The sequence below is a fragment of the Triticum aestivum genome, chromosome 2A (assembly GCF_018294505.1).
Source record: "Triticum aestivum cultivar Chinese Spring chromosome 2A, IWGSC CS RefSeq v2.1, whole genome shotgun sequence".
Taxonomy (NCBI): domain Eukaryota; kingdom Viridiplantae; phylum Streptophyta; class Magnoliopsida; order Poales; family Poaceae; genus Triticum; species Triticum aestivum.
Window position 1 is genome coordinate 298,176,878 of NC_057797.1, and position 19,274 is coordinate 298,196,151.

The following is a 19,274-nucleotide window of genomic DNA, read 5'->3' on the forward strand; positions in this document are numbered from 1 at the left end:
TTCATAAATTGTGAAACAATCAAAATAATCCCAAAATGACATAATAATGAATACATGAATGTCTTGACACAAAAGAAATACAAATGAAACTACAATAGGTGAAAATAGAATTTAGAAGTGATATTTCGCCTGAACCCCATTTTCAAAATTAACGCTTTCTCTTGTATGAGGAATTCCCTCCGCAAGTCGACGAATAGTGACCTCCAAGGCGACATTTCTTGCATGTCACCTCTTTTGGTGGCTTTTTCGGGCCATCGAATTTTGGGCATTTAGGAGTGTAATGGCCAGACAGACCGCATTTCTTGCACCTCCTCTGTGCGGATTGAGGAGTTCTCTTGCTTTCAGTGGTCCTAATTTGTTCTCCAATCTGACTTTGTTGGTTGAGCTCTGTTTCTTCAACCGCATCTGTGTGGACTGGTAAGGCATCACCTCCCTCGGAATCGCTTGGTGTTACTGCACCAACAAGGTGGCAAGGGCCAGACCTTGTGAAATGGTCTCTAGATCCGCATATCACACACTTCCTTGTGCTATTGCTCGATGCACCCTCAGCTGCTGACTTGAAACGCTTCGTTTTGGGTCTTCCTTTCGCTGATCTCTTTTCTGGTGGTAAACAACTTTGAGAACCTTGTGAGAACATGTTCCCCATTTCATTCTGCAATCCTTCATCTGTTTGTTGATTATCTGTAGGTGTGGTATGATTTTCTTTGAATCCTCGGGTTGTTTCCTGTGTTGGCTCTTTGCTTGGTTGACCTGCATTGCCTTGGTCATTAGAAGCTTATTCCTTTGTAATTTCCTCTGCTATAATCTTTTCAAGATCATTCTTCACTTTATCAAATGCCATTATAGCATGCTGGGAAGTAACCACACCCCTGTCAGCCAATTTTATTATCTCCAATGCCTTGATGTACATTATGTTGTGCATGAAAGTCTTCGACACCTGGATGCTCACATCTTTCTGATAACACTTTAGGTGATCTGGCATATTATCTCTAGCGTCTTTTGTCCATCTCTTCAGAATGTACCTAGCTGGGATTTGGCGGATGCCAATGTGTACCATTACCTGAAGGACAAAAGGTTCATTCAGTGGTGTGTATGAGATCTGACATGATAACTAAAATTGTTAAACCAAAAATTGTCATACCTTCAGTACGTGTCAACAAAGCAGTCCAGAGTGCTCAAAAATTCCACAATCGCATTTGAAAGTGTCGCTCTCCCTGTCAACAATAACATCATAAACAACTTTGCACCAACGCTGCCTTTGTTCTGCATCAGCATGCTCCAATGTGATTCTCCCATCCACCTGATTCCCCCAAAGAATGAATGAACCGGACTGATACAATTCCAGTGAAAACAGCTAGAACACACCCCTTGGGTAGATTTTAGCTGCGTGTCTCTCTATTAGAAAGTTTGTTCTTATTACCTTCCCATCCTGAAACATGATCAATGTAGTGAGAATGAGAACACTACATATTGCATCATTTAAAAAACAATGTAGGAAAGATATCAGACGCACCTTCTTTGAGTGAGCGATTTCAAAGTCTTCCTCTTCACATCTGTCGGCAAGCATCTTTGTGTACTGTTGAAAAAAGATGTTTATTGGTGCCGACCTGGAGACATAACACTTGAGCAGGTTGTTCATGCACTCGCTTCTTTGTGTGCTACACATTTTTGCACAGAAGTCTCCCTCGAGATAAGGCTTGGCCCATTTGAAACGACAATCATAAACATGATGCAAAAATGAGTTTGTTTCAAGTCCATAATGTGTCATGATCTCCAGCCATTCCTTTTCAAACTCTTCAACTGTCATCATCTCATTTAGTAGAATGTTGAAATCATTCCTAAAAGGAGTGCCATTCATGTACATGCTCCCTACTTTCTCCCTCATCTTTTTTAAAACATGCCATTTGCACCAAACATGTTTGGATGAGTTCATCACATCAGCAATAGCAAGCTCCATTTGCCTGCTTTGGTCTGAGTCATATATCAAGAGAAATACAAAGCTGGTAGTTTTCTATCTCATAGATAATACACAACTAAAATATAGAAAAATATTTTGGCTGGTTCTGTTTGGTTTACCAGTTAATATTGTTTTTGGTGGTTTGTTGTCCATTGCTGATAGGAATGTTTCAAATGCCCACTTGAATGAATCTACGGTCTCTTCACGTAGGAAAACACAACCAAACAGGCAGCATTGATAGTGGTTATTGACTCCGACGAATAGACCAACTGGCATCTCATAGAGGTTGCTCTTGTAAGTTGTGTCGAATGTCATGGCGTCTCCGAAGAAACTGTAGTCAGCCCTACTCTTTTAGTGACACCAAAACAGACCAGAGACCCTTCTTTGCTCATCTTTTTTTACTGCAAAAAAGAATCCAGTGCCCTCTGCCTGCATGCTTGTGAATAAAGCCAGTGTCTTGTTGATATCATCCTGACTACATTCTTGAGCTATGGACGCACACATGATTTGAGAGACCTTTTACGGAATGGGACATCATCATGTGAACCATGAATGTCAGGTGGTTGGTGCGACATATGCCAATGGATGGCTTATCATTGTGGGAGCCAATAAAACATCGTTGGTGCCTGGAAACGAGATAAGGCGAAGACATGCACGCCGGCGAATCTTACCCAGCTTCAGGGCTCTTCATGGAGATAACACCTCTAATGCTACTCTGCGGGGTCTCCGCATGATCACTAGCTTTGTGGGTTGCTACAGAATGCTCCTTGAGCTGTTCGGTGAAAGGATGAGGGAGGGCCACACTAGCCTGCTCCTCTTCTCCTTGTGGTGTCTAAAATCTATCCAAAGAGTGATCTCCCTCTGCATGGGAACCCTAGGGGGTTTATATAGGCCTACCCCCTAGGGGTACAATGGTAATCCGGCTGGGCGTGGGCCCCAGCCGTCTGTGTCTACGCCCGCCGGCTTCTCCGCCGACTGGTGGGGCCCGCCGACTGGTAGGCCCGCCGGCTACCGACCCTTTAGCCGACGGTCGGCCCCACCGCTCAGGGGTCTTGTCAGTGGCTGGTTACTATTACCTTGCCCCTGGTGACGATGGCTTTGTCGTGGTAAACATGGCTACAGTACCGCCGCGAGGCGGCTCATCACTATAGCCTTACCTTCTCTTGTCTCCTTAATGAAGCACCTCCTCGGAGGGAGAGAGCTGGCCGGCTGTTGGAAGCCGGCCATACCCTTGGCTGACTGTGGGAAGCCGGGCCGCCCTTGGGATCTCCCTGGCCGAGGGGGCCCGCCACCCACGGGTCATACTGACCCCTCACCGTGGGTGACATCACGGTCATCGTGGCAACAGTGCCGCGCCGGACGGGGATGGCCGCCCCGTACGGTGCACTGTGACCATGTGTGCGCCGGGATTCGGGGGTGGCAGGCTTTACTGTAGCCACGCCCCGTCTTGTCGCCGTTATGTGGGTGCGGACTCTGAGGGCGAGATCTTAGATGCCTGCTGAGGGGCCGGCTCCAGAGAGTCGGCCCTTTTATGGCCGGCTTCTGGAAGTCGGCCTTCTCGTGGTCTTGTTTCTCAAGGATTTCAGGGCTGGGCTGCCCTTGCGCAGCCGTCTTGAGAGGTAGCCGGCTGGGGGAAGACGGCCCCATGTCTTGGAAGCTTGGAGGCTTGTTCGGCCTGTAATTTCTCTGAAGTGCCAGGGGAAGCCGGCTAGGCTACCCATGGTCATTTACTCCGACAGTAGTCCCCGAAGCTGGTTGGGCTCCGAGGCAGAAAAAAGTCGAGGAGCCCAGTCAGCTTCCTATCTTGAGGAGCCGGGAACCAGAAACCGGTTTCGACTAGGCGTGTCGTCTCTTAGAGATCCCGAAGTTTGAAGGCGGGCGCCAGTCGGCGCGCGAGTCCGGCTATGAACTGGCCGCTCATCATCTGCGCGCCATGTGGCATCCTCCGGCTGGAGGGGCCTGCCAGCCCACGCGCGCGACTGGACGCCGCCGCAGTTTGGGGCCCGCCACTATAGGGCCTCGGCCCACGCACGAATCTTCTGCGGCCTGGATAGACCGCGCACGCCCCAGTGGTGGTTTCCTCACGCCGTAATGGCGCAATAATCGCAGGGCATGGGGGAGTGGGTGCAGTTAATCCCACGCCCCCCCCCCACGTCCTGCCTCCTCGGCTTCGCCGCACGAGGCTATAAGTAGGGGTAGAGGAGGGGAGCGCCAAAACGCTCGCGCGCTCTCCCTCGCTCCGCCCCCTCCTTCTTCCTTCTCTCGTCGCGACAGCCAAGTGCCGCCGCTCGGCCTTCCTGCCAATCTTCTTGGCTCGCCGCCGCTTGGTCACAGCTGGGTCGTGCGCCCTCCTTTCGTCATACCTTCCTCACCGCCGCGCCGTCCCCATGGTGTTGTTGAGCTCCTGGGACGGCTCGAACGGCCATGAGGACCACGTCGACTTCCTCACTCAGACGCGGCGGTTGCCGGGCGCGAATCTCATACGGGTCCGCCTCGCGCCAGAGAGGGAGATCTCGCCGGCGCCAGAAGAGGATGAGCGGGTGATATTCCGCTCGCACTGCCTGTGCGGCTTCGGCCTGCCGGCGAGTGGATTCCTCCGCTCGTTCCTTGAATTTTATCATCTCCAGCCGCATCACCTTACTCCCAACGCGGTGATGCTGCTGTCGGCCTTTGTCACCCTGTGCGAGGGTTTTCTCGGCGTCCTCCCCACACTTGAACTATGGGGAGAGTTTTTTCAGTGCAAGCTCGGCACCGTCGTCGTGGGCGTGCCCGCCCCATGTGGTGCCTTCATCGCCATGCGGAGGGCGAGCGACAACAACCCGTTTCCGCTCATCCCGCTGATCCGGTCGGTGAAGCTCTGGCAGAAGTCCTACTTCTATGTGAAGAATATTTCTCCGCAAGGCGACTTCGTCAACCTACCAGCTTACATAGCCGGCCTGCCGGCTGGGAGGCAACCTTCGTGGTCCTTCCGGTCCAGGTCGCTGTCTTCGGGCGGGTCCGCCTCCGTTGCCCGGCTCCGGGTGATGATCTAGTCGGAGGGTCTGTCCGGAGCCGACCTGGTGGCCGCCTTCATGGAGCGCTGGGTGCTCCCGCTCCAGGGCCGACCTCATATGATCTGCCAGATGAGCGGCCGCTTCGACCCGTGCCGGCTAAGCACCATGGAGATGCCTCATGCCGAGGTGTCTTACATGGTGAACTACATCTCCAACTGCAAGCTCACCGAGGAGTGGTAGTATGGCAAGGTGCCGTACTCTCGCGCGAATCCTCCACTGGTGGTAAGTTTCTCTTCCTCTTTGCTCGTTGTCGAGTTCATGGTGGCTGACTACTGACCAGCCGGCCTTTCATTGGCAGAACCCCATGCTTCCGCCAGCAGCCGGGACCGCAGGGGTGGAACGCCAATTCCTCCCCGACTGTACGATGGACGATGTAGACGATCCAGACCTGGGGGTGGCCGCCATGGAGGACGACTTCGCGGGGGAAGGCGGCGACGCAGGCGGGTCCGGGCTCGGGGCCGGCTTCGAGGACTGGCCAGATGACGGCGAGGCCGAAGTCATCGCACGCCGCCGACCGGCGCCCGAGCACCATGGTGCGGGCCCATCCGCCGGGCCGACTGCCTAGGGCGGCGCATAGAAGCGTCGGGCTGCGTCGACCCACTTCGGCAGTCGGCTGAAGAAGCCCAAGAGTACCGCGGCGGCGACCAAGCGAGACGAGGCGGCCGCAAAGGCAGCCCGCTTCCGCAAGGTGGTGAAGCAGCCGCAGGCGGTCTCAGCGTAAGTGTCGATGTTCTTATGCCTTTCTTTTTTCTTCTTCTTCGGTTGATGTTTTTCCAGACCCTTTTTCTCAATTTATCAAACAGGGCCCCTCTTTCCCTTGGGCGAGTCCCGGCCGCCTCCATAGTCGGAGTCGTAGGAGGGTCTTCAACCTCGCGCTGGGTAGATCCCCGTGCCGACCTCCTAGAGGCGACGGAGCGGAACGCGCGGGAAGCGCGAGAGGAGCAGGAGGCGGAGGAGCGGAGGGCGGCTCGGGAGGCGGAGCAGAAGTCGGCAGAGGCGCGAGCCTTCGCAGCCGCCAAGGCCCAGGCGGAGGCTGCAGACGCGGAGAGGGAGGCGAAGGCCCTGCAGAACCAGCCTCTGCAGTTCGTCATCCCCCTCCGCGCCACGGCTCCTGACACCCATGTGCCCCCGTTGGAGGAAGCCGGCCGCGGCCATCCGGAGATGGAGAGGGAGACGGCGCCATTGTCTCCGACTGTAGCGGGCCAAGGAGGCCGGCTTGAAGTGCCGCCATCGCGGCCGGCTGGGGGCGAGCCGACCGTGGGAGGGGATCTTGTGATCTCGTCACCGCTTCACCGGCGCGCGGGGAAGGCGACTTCAGCGCCGGACGCGCAGAAAACCATGGACGCCGGCTCGTCTGCCTAGGACCTAGAAGCGGCCAGCGACAGCTCGTCCGGGTGGACGCCGGGCGGCGGGACAGCCGTGCTGAATGTGGCGGCGCAGGACGTCCGGAGCCGGCTCTAGGCCCAAGCCACCGCGCTGAAGCAGTACACCAGAAGTTTCTCACGACGCGGTCGGTTATTCAGGTGAGTCCTCCTGCTCCTTTGATTGCTTTTTAATTTCTTTCGTGGGGGCGCGTCAACGCACCCACTGGGTGTAGTCCCCGAGTTCCAAGCCGGCTGCTGAGCAGGCGTCTTGGAACTTATTGGAAAGCTTGATTACCATCTTGTTCTTACTCACGTCCCTTGTCTTCTCTGCAGGAGTACCACAACCTTCGCGCGGCCGCCTTCAACTCCCAGGCCCAGGAGTTGAATCAGAAAGCCACTGATCTGACCGAGAGCCGGAGTAAGCGCTCCGTTTTTCTTTTAAGTGTGGGCGCATCAGCGCACCCACTGGGTGTAGTCCCCGAGATTCGGGCCGACTACCGAGTAGTCGGGTCGGATCTTTTCCTGACGACTTCTTTCTTTATATTGCAAGGGCCAATGCCAACTTGAGGAGCCAGCTGAGTGGAGCCCAGACCGCCCTTCGTGCTAAGGAGGCCGAGTGCACCGCCCTGGCTCAAGAGCGTGACCGCCTGGCCAAGAGGTTGGCCGACCAGGAGGAGAGCCACAGGGCGGCCCTGAAGGCGGCGCAGGACAGCGAGGCCGCCATCAAAGCCGAGTATGAGACTGAGGCGGCAAACTGGGCCGAGATGAGGTAGGCGCTGAGCCAAGGCTACAGCCGGGTGGAAGACTTGATTGACGGTAGGCCGCCTTCTTCTTTGCTTCCTTGCCTGCCTTCTACTATCTGATTCATTTTTTTGATTTTGTGTCGCTGCTTTCCTCTTTGCGCAGATTACTTCCCCGACTACTCAGCCGCCGCCACCCAAGCCATCGAGGCCTACCGCGACACGCGACGGCAGGCGGGGACCGAGATTGCGCCGAATGCCAGCTGGTCACTTGAGGAGCAGCTTCTGGGGCTTCAAGCCCGCCTGCAGCCGGCCCATCACATGCTCCGCCGTCTTCAGTGCGCCGGAGCGCAAGTGCTGGCCGCCCTCTAGCCTGGCGAGGTGATTCCGCGCACCCAAAGTCAGACCGCCGACTGGCTGGAGGTCGCAGTCGGCCGCTTCGAGGCTTGGAAGGCGTCAGCGGCCCACTCTGGCGCTGGGCGGGCTCTGGAGTTTGTCCGGGCTTGGTATCCTGGGCTGAACTTGGACCAGCTGAGCACCTGGCGGCAGGAGGCTGGCGAGGAGCTGGAGGCGGTGCGGCCGGCTATCATCCAGCGCGCCTCGGTGATCGCCGAGTATACCGATACCAGCGCCTTTGCTCCTGAGGTGGATGACGCCGGCGTCGCTCAGCCGGAGGAGTGGTTCGGGCTGAACCCGGCCGAAGGTGAGGACTCGGCGGAGGAGATTGCCTCCAGTGATGAGGGCGAAGAGGAAGAGGGAGAGGATGACGAAGATGCTGCGTCGGATGGTGAAGCGACCAGCCCGCCTCAGCCCGATCATGCTTCTAGCAACGATGCCGAGACTCGCCAGCCGGTCACTCCTCCAGCCGGCACCGCCGACTCCGCCAACCTGCCCCACTCGCCTGTTGCTCCCCTGGCTTGATCCGCCGTCCTAGCTTTCCTGCTTGTTACTTCTTTGAACAATCTATAAATTTGTGCAGTTCCACCCACTAGGGGTGTATTCAGACTATGTTGAATGCTGGCCTTTCGAAGGTCTTTTGTGTAAATATTATGCATGTGTTTGGCTTCCGTTTATGTTTGCTATTTATCCTTTGGCTTTTTCCTTTGCCACCTTCCCTTGGTCGCCGCCTTCCTAGCCGGACAGCTGCTCTGCAGTCTGTGGCCGGAGAAGGACTTGGTCGTTTTTGGGAAGGCAAGTACTTGAGCTTTCTCAGATTGCAGCAAGGTGAGCGGGAAGCCGGCCAGCCGACTGCTCTAGTAGTCGGCTGGCGGGGTGGGAGGCCGGCTCGTGTTATATAAGTTCGTTAGTCCTTAGCCGTTTTTTTGCGTGGGCATCCTTTCCTGCCCTTGGCTCTTGCCAGTCGGACAGTCGTTTCTCCGAGCTGCGACTTTTGGCAAGAGGGGGCTTGGGTGCTGGCACACTACTTGTCTGGCTGCAGGTGGAACTTCAGATATAACTTGAGGCGGCGAGTCCCCGGGCCGACTGGTCGAACCCGGTGCCGGACGAAGAAAGCAAGTGTAGCAACATAATTGTATACGTGATACTCATCTTTCATAGATAAAAGAGGGTAGTCCTCGAGTACTCCTCGGGGCACCCCTTGTCTCGTACTTAGTACAAAAGGTAGCGTGCTACATACTGCTTTTTAACTCTAAAACCTTTGGAGGAGATTGGCGTTCCATGGTCGGTCCGACTCCTTGCCGGAATCGTCTCTTTTGCGTGCCTTCGACTTCTGCGCGTCGATTAGGTAGTAGGTGTCGTTGCCTAAAGCTCTGCTGATGATGAAGGGGCCCTCCCAAGGGGCCAAGAGCTTGTGCTGGCCGGCTGTTCGCTGGATCAGCCAGAGCACAAGGTCGCCCTCTTGAAAAGATCTTGGCTTGACCTTCCGGCTGTGGTAGCGGCACAAACCCTGTTGATAGATGGCGGACCGACTGAGAGCTAATAGTCGGCCCTCTTTCAGCAGGTCGACGCCGTCTTCTCGTGCTTCCTTGGCCTCCGCCTCCGTGTACATGGTGACCCGAGGCGAGTCGAACTCGATGTCGGTTGGGATGACGGCCTCGGCACCATATACAAGGAAAAAAGGGGTGAAGCCGGTCGATCTGTTTGGGTAGTGCGCAAACTATAGAGGACGGCCGGCAGCTCGTCGAGCCAGTAGCCGGCCAAACGCTCCAGTGGCACGACCAGTCGGGGCTTGATGCCGGAGAGGATGAGGCCGTTTGCTCGCTCGACCTGGCCATTTGACTGCGGGTGGGCAATGGACGCTAGGTCCAGCCGGATGTCGCGTGTTGCGCAGAAACGTGCCAGTGCTCCCTTTGCAAAATTTGTGCCATTGTCGGTGATGATGCTATGCGGTAGGCCATACCGGATTATAATATCTGCGATGAATGTGATGGAAGTCGGCCCATTCAGCTTTTTGATCGGCTTCGCCTCAATCCACTTGGTAAATTTGTCCACAGCAACGAGCAGATGTGTCATGCCGCCGCGTGCCGTCTTGAACGGGCCCACTATGTCCAGCCCCCAGACGGCAAAGGGCCAGGTGAGGGGGATGGTCTTGAGTGCAGAAGCCGGCAGGTGTTGCTTGGAGCTGAAAACTTGGCACCCTTTGCAGTTTCTGACTAGTTCCTTGGCGTCTTCCAAGGCAGTCAGCCAGAAAAATCCGTGGCGAAAAGCCTTGGCGACGAGTGATCTTGAGGCTACATGGTGGCCACATTCGCCTTGGTGGATGTCCCTGAGGATTGATGTGCCCTTCTCTGGTTCGACGCAGCGCTGGAAGACTCGAGTGACGCTGCGCCTAACAAGCTCTCTGTTGACGATTGTGTAGGCTCCGGCTCGGCGTTGAACTTGTCTTGCCGAGATCTCGTCGGTTGGCAGCTCTCTGTTTACTAAGAAGTTGAGGATGGGCTGGGCCCAGGATGGAGCTGTGACTTCTTCTATTGTCAGGACTGCCACTGTGATAGGGGCGGGTGGGCTGGGTAGTGAAGAGTTGGGGTCGGAGTCGGCCATCGCCTGCTGAGTTGATGTAGTCCCCGGGCCGGCTGCAGTAGTCCCCGGGCCGAGTTCTGAATTCCCCGGGCCGGGTGCGACTATGGCAGTCCCCGGGCTGCCTGTTGGAGTCTCCGCGCCGCCTTCTTGGTTTCCCAAGTCAGATCCGACTGCGTTGGGGTCAGGCGGCACGAAGATGGAATCAGATTCTGGAGACGGCTTGATAGACGGCTTGAGGAGTCGGTGGAGAGAAACGCCGGCTGGTATGGCTTGTCGGGTGGATCCTACTTGTGCCAGGGCATCCGCTTGCATGTTGTCGGCACGTGGTACATGAAGGAACTCACATCCTTCAAAATATCCACTGATTTGCTGGACGAGGAAACGATAGCTCGCCATGTTTGCATCTTTGGCGTCCCAGTCACCGGATGACTGTTCGACCACCAAATCCGAGTTGCCATAGCACAAGATCCGGCGGATGCCGAGTTCTTTGGCTAGCCGGAGCCCGTGTATGAGCACCTCGTACTCGGCCACATTGTTTGAGGTGGCAAAATGAATTTGCAATGTATACTTGAGCTTGTCGCCCTTGGGAGAGGTGAGGACGATGCCGGCTCCCAAACCGGTGTGCATCTTGGATCCATCGAAGTGCATCCGCCAGTGAGTGGAGTCGGGAGCCGGTGGCAGGTATTGGGTTTCGGCCCAATCGACGAGGAAGTCGGCCAGTGCCTGGGACTTAATGGCGGTGCGGGGCTGGTAGAAGACCGCGTAGGGGGCCAGCTCAATGGCCTATTTGGCCACTCGGCCGGATGCATCCCGACTGCCTATGATGTCGGCAAGCGGGGCAGTACATATGACCGTAATGTGGTGCTCTTGAAAATAGGGCTTGAGCTTCTTGGCAGCGAAGTACACACCATAGCACATCTTCTAGTAGTGTGGGTAGTTCTGCTTCGAGGTGGATAAGACTTCGCTTAAATAATACACCGACCTCTGAACCGGCTAAGCCCGGCCTTCTTCTGGGCGTTGGACTACGATGACAGTGCTGACCACCCGGTTAGCAGCGGCAATGTAAAGGAGCACGGGCTGCTTTTCAGCCGGTGCCGGCAAGACAGGCGGCGTGGTCAACATCTTCTCTAGCTCGTGGAAGGCTTGGTCCGTCTGGTCGTTCCACTCGAAATGAGTGGACTTCTTCATGAGGCGGTAGAGGGGGAGGGCCTTCTCTCCGAGCCGGCTGATGAAGCGGTTCAAGGAAGCCAAGCATCCGGTGAACTTCTGGACGTCCCACAGTTTGGTGGGAATCTCCATTCTCTCTATGGCATTGATCTTTATTGGGTTGCACTCGACGCCGCGTTCGGAGACCAGGAAGCCTAGGAGCTGGCCGGCTGGTACTCCGAACACGCATTTCTCGAGGTTGAGCTTAATTTGGAATCGGCGCAAGTTTTCAAATGTTTCTATGAGGTCTTCCAGCAAGGTGTCGCGCTTCTCCGTCTTCACCACAATATCGTCTACATAGACGTGAGCATTTCTGTCGAGCTGCTTGAGGAGGCATTTCTGCATGCAACACTGAAAAGTGGCACCGACATTTCTCAAGCCGAATGTCATAGTCAGGTAGCAGAAGGCTCTGAATGGTGTGATGAAGGCGGTTTTCAGGCGGTCAGTTGGATCCAGCTTTATCTGGTGGTAGCCTGAGTAAGCATCCAAGAAGCTCAACAGCTCGCATCCGGCTGTGGAGTCTATTACTTGATCAATCCTTGGCAAGGCAAAGGGATCTTTGGGGCAAGCCTTGTTGAGGCTAATGTAGTCTATACACATGCGCCACTTGTTGTTTTTCTTCAGCACGAGGACCGGGTTGGCGAGCCATTCTGGGAAGAAAACTTCCATAATGAAGCCGGCTGCCAGAAGCCGGGCTATCTCTTCTCCCCCAATCCTTCTCTTCTCCTCTGATAGTCGGCGGAGAGGCTGTTTGACTGGTTTCGCACCTTCTCGGACATGTAGCTTGTGCTCGGCGAATTCCTTCGGCACACCCGGCATGTCCTTGGGGGACCATGCGAAAATGTCACGATTCTCACGGAGAAAATCGGCGAGCTCGCCTTCCTATTTGTTGTCCAGGTTTGCCCCGATAGTGGCAAACCTTTCTAGGAGATCTAGGTCCAGAGGTACCCTCTTTGTTTCTTTGGCTGGCTAAAAGGAACCTTGGGCACCACACTCCTTGGGGTCGGGGGACAGGGCCGGCTGCTTGCCGGTCATGGCCACGACTCGGTCCAATATCTTCTTCTCTTCAGCAATTACAAGGGACTCGGCCAGCCGGCTGCTGGCTGCTACGTCTCGAGCTAGCGTTGGTTTTCCCCGAAGAGGAGGGGGTGATGCAGCAAAGTAGCGTAAGTATTTCCCTCAGTTTTGAGAACCAAGGTATCAATCCAGTAGGAGGTCACGCGCAAGTCCCTCGTACCTGCACAAAACGGTAGCAACTCGCAACCAACGCTTAGGTGTTGTCAATCCCTTCACGGTCACTTACGAGAGTGAGATCTGATAGAGATAATATTTTTGGTATTTTTGGTATAAAGATGCAAAGTAAAAAGTAAAAGCAAAACAAGTAAAATAAAGTAATGGAGATTGATATGATGAGAATAGATCCGGGGGCCATAGGTTTCACTAGTGGCTTCTCTCAAAAGCATAGATATTCTACGGTGGGTGAACAAATTACTGTTGAGCAATTGATAGAATTTAGCATAGTTATGAGGTTATCTAGGTATGATCATGTATATAGGCATCACGTCCGTGACAAGTAGACCGACTCCTGCCTGCATCTACTACTATTACTCCACTCATCGACCGCTATCCAGCATGCATCTAGAGTATTAAGTTAAAAACAGAGTAACGCCTTAAGCAAGATGACATGATGTAGAGGAATAAATTCATGCAATATGATAAATACCCCATCTTGTTATCCTCGATGGCAACAATACAATACGTGCCTTGCAACTCTTTCTGTCACTGAGTAAGGACACCGCAAGATTGAACCCAAAGCTAAGCACTTCTTCCATTGCAAGAACTACCAATTCAGTTGGCCAAACCAAACGGATAATTCGAAGAGACTTGCAAAGATAACTCAATCATACATAAAAGAATTCAGAGAAGATTCAAATATTATTCATAGATAAGTTGGATCATAAACCCACAATTCATCGGTCTCAACAAACACACCGCAAAAACAAGATTACATTGAATAGATCTCCACGAGAGAGGGGGAGAACATTGTATTGAGATCCAAAAAGAGAGAAGAAGCCATCTAGCTACTAGCTATGGACCCTAAGGTCTGAAGTAAACTACTCACACTTCATCGGAAGGGCTATGGTGTTGATGTAGAAGCCCTCCGTGATGGATGCCCTCTCCGGCGGAGCTCCGGAACAGGCCCCAAGATGGGATCTCGTGGATACAGGAAGTTGCGGCGGTGGAATTAGGTTTTTGGCTCTGTCTTTGGTCTAATGGGGGTACGTAGGTATATATAGGAGGAAGGAGCACGTCGGTGGAGCTCCGATGGGCCCACGAGGCAGGGGGACACGCCCAGGGGGGCGCGCCCTCCACCCTCGTGACCTCCCCGGAAACTTCTTGGAGTAGGGTCCAAGTCTCCTGGATCATGTTCGGTGAGAAGATCACGTTCCCGAAGGTTTCATTCCGTTTGGGCTCCGTTTGATATTCTGTTTCCTCGAAATACTGAAATAGGCAAAAAAACAGGAATTCTGGGTTGGGCCTCCGGTTAATAGGTTTGTTCCAAAAATAGTATAAAAGTGGAAAATAAAGCCAAATATAGTCCAAAACAGTAGATAAAGTAGCATGGAGCAATCAAAAATTATAGATACGTTGGAGACGTATCAGGCATCCCCAAGCTTAATTCCTGCTCATCCTCTAGTAGGTAAATGATAAAAAGAGAATTTTTGATGTGGAGTGATACTTTGGCATAATTTCAATGTAAATCTTCTTAATCATGGTATGAATATTCAGATCCAAAAGGTTCAAGACAAAAGTTCATATTGACATAAAAATGATAATACTTCAAGCATACTAATCAAACAATTATGTCATCTCAAAATAACATGGTCAAAGGAAGTTCATCCCTACAAAATCATATAGTTAGGCTATGCTTCATTTTCGTCACACAAAGGTGTTCCCAACTTCTATACCCCCGATGACAAGTCAAGCAATTGTTTCATACTCAAATAATCTCAAACTTTTTCAACCTTCACGCAATACATGAGCGTGAGCCATGGACATAGCACTATGGGTGGTATAGAATATGATGATGGGGATTGTGTGGAGAAGACAAAAAAGGAGAAAGTCTCACATCAACGAGGCTAATCAATGAGCTATGGAGATGCCCATCAATTGATGTTAATGCAAGGAGTAGGGATTGCCATGCAACGGATGCACTAGAGCTAAGAATGCTCAACAAAAGAAAACTAGTGGGTGTGCATCCAACTTACTTGCTCATGAAGACCTAGGGCATTTTGAGGAAGCCCATCGTTGGAATATACAAGCCAAGTTCTATAATGAAAAATTCCCACTAGTATGAACAAGACAACTTATGAGACTCACTATATGAAAATTATGGTGCTACTTTGAAGCACAATATATGAGACTCACTACATGAAGAACAAGGTGCTACTTTGAAGCACAAGTGTGGAAAAAGAAATAGTAGCATTGCCCTTTTTATTTTCTCTTTTTTTGGGCCTTTCTTTTTTCCTTTCTTTTTGGCCTTTCTCTTTTTTTTGATTGGGCAATGCTCTAATAATGATGATCATCACACTTCTATTGATTACAACATAATGATTACAACTCGATACTAGAACAAGATATGACTCTATATGAATGCCTTCGGCGGTGTACCGGGATGGTGCAATGAATCAAGAGTGACATGCATGAAAAATAATGCATGGTGGCTTTGCCACAAATACGATGTCAACTACAAGATCATGCAATGGCAATATGACAAAAGTAAAGCATGTCATGATGATGATGATGATGATGATGATGATGATGATGGAAGTTGCATGGCAATATATCTCGGAATGGCTATGGAAATGCCATGATAGGTAGGTATGGTGGCTGTTTTGAGGAAGATATAGGAAGGTTTATGTGTGAAAAACTGTATCATATCACGGGTTTGGATGCACCAGCGAAGTTTGCACCAACTCTCAATGTGAGAAAGGGCAATGCACGGTACCGAAGAGGCTAGCAAATGGCGGAAAGGTAAAAGTGCGTATAATCCATGGACTCAACATTAGTCAAAAAACTCATATACTTATTGCAAAAATTTAGAAGTCATCAAAAATCAAGTACTACGCGCATGCTCCTAGGGGGATAGATTGGTAGGAAAAGACCATCGCTCGTCCCCGACCGCCACTCATAAGGATGCACAAGCCAGGTACACTTCATGCTTCAAATTTGTTACACAACTTTAACCATACGTGCATGCTACGGGACTTGCTAACTTCAACACAAGTATTTCTCAAATTCACAACTACTCAACTAGCACGACTATGATATTATCACCTCCATATCTCAAAATAATTATCAAGCATCAAACTTATCTTAGTATTCAACCCACTAAAAAGAAAGTTTCACATATCTTGAATACCAAGTATATTAACATTAAGCAAATTACCATGCTATTAACGACTCCCAAAATAATCTAAGTGAAGCATGAGAGATCAAGTTTCTTTAAAACAAACCACCACCGTGCTCTAAAAGATCTAAGTGAAGCACTAGAGCAAAAATTATCACGCTCAAAAAGATATAAGTGAAGCACATAGAGTAAACTATCAAGCTCAAAAGATATAAGTGAAGCACATAGAGTATTCTAACAAATTTCAATTCATACATGGCTCTCTCAAAAGATGTGTACAGCAAGGATGATTGTGGTAGACTAACAAGCAAAGACACAAATAATACAAGACGCTCCAAGCAAAACACATATCATGTGGTGAATAAAAATATAGCTCCAAGTAAATTACCAATGGAAGTGGACGAAAGAGGGGATGCCTTCCGGGGCATCCCCAAGCTTTGACTTTTTGATGTCCTTGGATTATCTTGGGGGTGCCATGGGCATCCCCAATCTTAGGCTCTTGCCACTCCTTGTTCCATAATCCATCAAAAGAATTCACCCAAAACTTGAAAACTTCACAACACAAAACTCAATAGAAATCTCGTGAGCTCCGTTAGAAAAAGAAAACAAAAGACTACTTTAAGGTACTGTAGTGAACTTGTTCTTTATTTGTATTGGTGTTAAACATATTGTATTTCAACTTCTCTATGGTTTATAAACTATTTTACTAGCCATAGATTCATTAAAATAAGCAAACAGCACACGCAAAACAGAATCTGTCGAAAACAGAACAGTCTGTAGTAATCTGTTACTAACGCAAACTTCTGGAACCCAAACAATTCTACCAAAATTAGAAGACCTGGGCAATTTGTTTATTGATCAGCAGCAATTGGAATCACTATTTTATCACGTTCTGGTGATTTTTGACAATTCGGGCACTGAGCGCAAAGATTCTGGAAATTACAGCAAGATCAAATAACTATCTTCCAAGAAAATCTAATAGGTTTAACTTGGCACAAACACTAATTAAAAGATAAAACCACATCTAAACAGAATATAGATGGATTATTTATTCCTAAACAGAACCAAAAACAAAAAAACAAAAAATAAAATTGGGTTGCCTCCCAACAAGCGTTATCATTTAACACCCCTAGCTAGGCATAAAAGCAAGGATAGATCTAGATATTGCCATCTTTGGTAGGCAATCCATAAGTGCCTCTCATGATAGATTTATGGTAATTTTATTTTCTTTTTAGGAAAGTGTTTCATGCCCTTCTTTAAGGGAAATTGGAATTTAATATTCCCTTCCTTCATATCAATAATTGCACCAATCGTTCTAAGGAAAGGTCTACCAAGAATAATAGGACATGAAGGATTGCAATCTATATCAAGAACGATAAAATCTACGGGCACATAATTCCTATTTGCAACAATAAGAACATCATTAATTCTTCCCATAGGCTTTTTAATAGTGGAATTCGCAAGATGCAAGTTTAGAGAGCAATCATCAAAGTCACGGAAATCTAGCAAATCACACAAAGCTTTGGGGATAGTAGAGACACTAGCACCCAAATCACACAAAGCATGAAACTCGTAATTTTTAATTTTAATCTTAATTGTAGGTTCCCACTCATCATGGAGTTTTCTAGGGATAGAAACTTTCAACTCAAGCTTTTCTTCATAAGATTGCATTAAGGCGTCAACAATGTGTTCGGTAAAGGCCTTATTTTTACTATAAGCATGAGGAGAATTTAACACGGATTGCAACAAGGAAATACAATCAATTAAAGAGCAATTTTCATAGTTAAATTTCTTGAGATCCAAAATAGTGGGTTTAGCAATATCTAGATTTTTATTTCTTTCAATCCCTTTTTTATCAATTTCATCATCAGGATCTAAAAACTCAGAATTCTTAGAACGCCTTCTAGGTAAGGGAAGATCATAATCAGATTCATCAAGATTCATATTGCAAAACAAAGATTTAATAGGGGACACATCAATAACTTTTATATCTTCATCTTGATTCTCATAGTTATTCAGTTTAGCGACCATCTTATTGACTAAGGTGGCTTGCATATCCGAAATTTCAGCGGTCATTTTTTCACGATGAGCAATTTGGACTCTTACACCATCAAATTCTTTGGACATATCATCGAGCTCTTTCTTCATATAACTCATAAAACTCTTTTGTTCCTTAAGCTCGTTTCTAAAGAAATTATTATGCTCAAATTGCAAGACCATAAACTTCCTGACATTGTTTTCGATATCTTCTTGCTTTTTAAGGTGAAGATCACCAAAATTAGGTAAGGCCATCGTGATGAACAAGCAAGCAAACTAACACACGAGCAAACAAAAGGCAAAAGGAAAGAGAGGGCGAATAAAACGGCAAGGGTGAAGTGGGGGAGAGGAAAACGAGAGGCAAATGGCAAATAATGTAATGCGAGAGATAGAGATTGTGATGGGTACTTGGTATGTTGACTTTTGCGTAGGCTTCCCCGGCAACGGCGCCAGAAATGGCTCATTGACGGGAGAGTAAATCTTGACTTGACTTGGCGTAGGCCACCCCGACAACGGTGCCAAAAATCCTTCTTGCTACGTCTCGAGCTAGCGTTGGTTTTCCCCGAAGAGGAGGGGGTGATGCAGCACAGTAGCGTAAGTATTTCCCTTAGTTTTTGAGAACCAAGGTATCAATCCAGTAGGAGGTCATGCGCAAGTCCCTCGTACCTGCACAAAACGGTAGCAACTCGCAACCAATGCTTAGGGGTTGTCAATCCCTTCACGGTCACTTACGAGAGTGAGATCTGATAGAGATAATATTTTTGGTATTTTTGGTATAAAGATGCAAAGTAAAAAGTAAAAGCAAAACAAGTAAAATAAAGTAATGGAGATTGATATGATGAGAATAGACCCGGGGGCCATAGGTTTCACTAGTGGCTTCTCTCAAGAGCATAGATATTCTACGGTGGGTGAACAAATTACTGTTGAGCAATTGATAAAATTTAGCATAGTTATGAGGTTATCTAGGTATGATCATGTATATAGGCATCACGTCCGTGACAAGTAGACCGACTCCTGCCTGCATCTACTACTATTACTCCACTCATCGACCGCTATCGAGCATGACCGCAAGATTGAATCCAAAGCTAAGCACTTCTCCCATTGCAAGAACTACCAATCTAGTTGGCCAAACCAAACGGATAATTCAAAGAGACTTACAAAGATAACTCAATCATACATAAAATAATTCAGAGAAGATTCAAATGTTATTCATGGATAAGTTGGATCATAAACCCACAATTCATTGGTCTCAACAAACACACCGCAAAAAGAAGATTACATCGAATAGATCTCCATGAGAGAGGGGGAGAACATTGTATTGAGATCCAAAAAGGGAGAAGAAGCCATCTAGCTACTAGCTATGGACCCAAAGGTCTGAAGTAAACTACTCACACTTCATCAGAAGGGCTATGGTGTTGATGTAGAAGCCCTCCGTGATGGATGCCCTCTCCGGCGGAGCTCCGGAACAGGCCCCAAGATGGGATCTCGTGGATACAGGAAGTTGCGGCGGTGGAATTAGGTTTTTGG